Raw genomic sequence first — 390 nt, forward strand, 5'->3', positions numbered from 1 at the left:
TGTTTACGCAGAGCACAGGACCCGTTCCCAGCAGCGTCAACGCCAGTTTTATGCCCCGTAAATGTCATGTTTGTTCCGCGTCCTGGAACTTGCCGTTGTTTCCCTTCCCCCCCCCCCCTTCCCCGCGATAAGGCCTTCGGTGGGAGCGAGCGAAAAAGGAGGGCGACGTAAGGAGGAGGGAAAGGGACGGGGGGAGGGGGTCTTGGGGAGGGAAGGGACGGGGGGAGGGGGTGCTTGGGGAGGGAAGGGACGGGGGGAGGGGGTGCTTGGGGAGGGAAGGGACGGGGGGAGGGGGAGTGCTTCTGCTAAACTTTGGTAAATGATACACCCAGTGCTTTGGTTGAATTACGTGCTGGCCTGTCCTTTGATGCGTTTTCAAGATTTTTGCCA

The 390-nt window shown here is 59.7% G+C and overlaps 1 protein-coding gene across 1 annotated transcript in view; it reads left to right on the forward strand.

The window, feature by feature from the left end:
- The window catches only part of LOC119586837 (rap guanine nucleotide exchange factor 2-like), a gene marked incomplete in the record, with an annotated part of 32,613 nt that overhangs the window by 17,231 nt on the left and 14,992 nt on the right, over window positions 1-390 (forward strand).

This window comes from Penaeus monodon, chromosome 22 (assembly GCF_015228065.2).
Source record: "Penaeus monodon isolate SGIC_2016 chromosome 22, NSTDA_Pmon_1, whole genome shotgun sequence".
NCBI lineage: Eukaryota > Metazoa > Arthropoda > Malacostraca > Decapoda > Penaeidae > Penaeus > Penaeus monodon.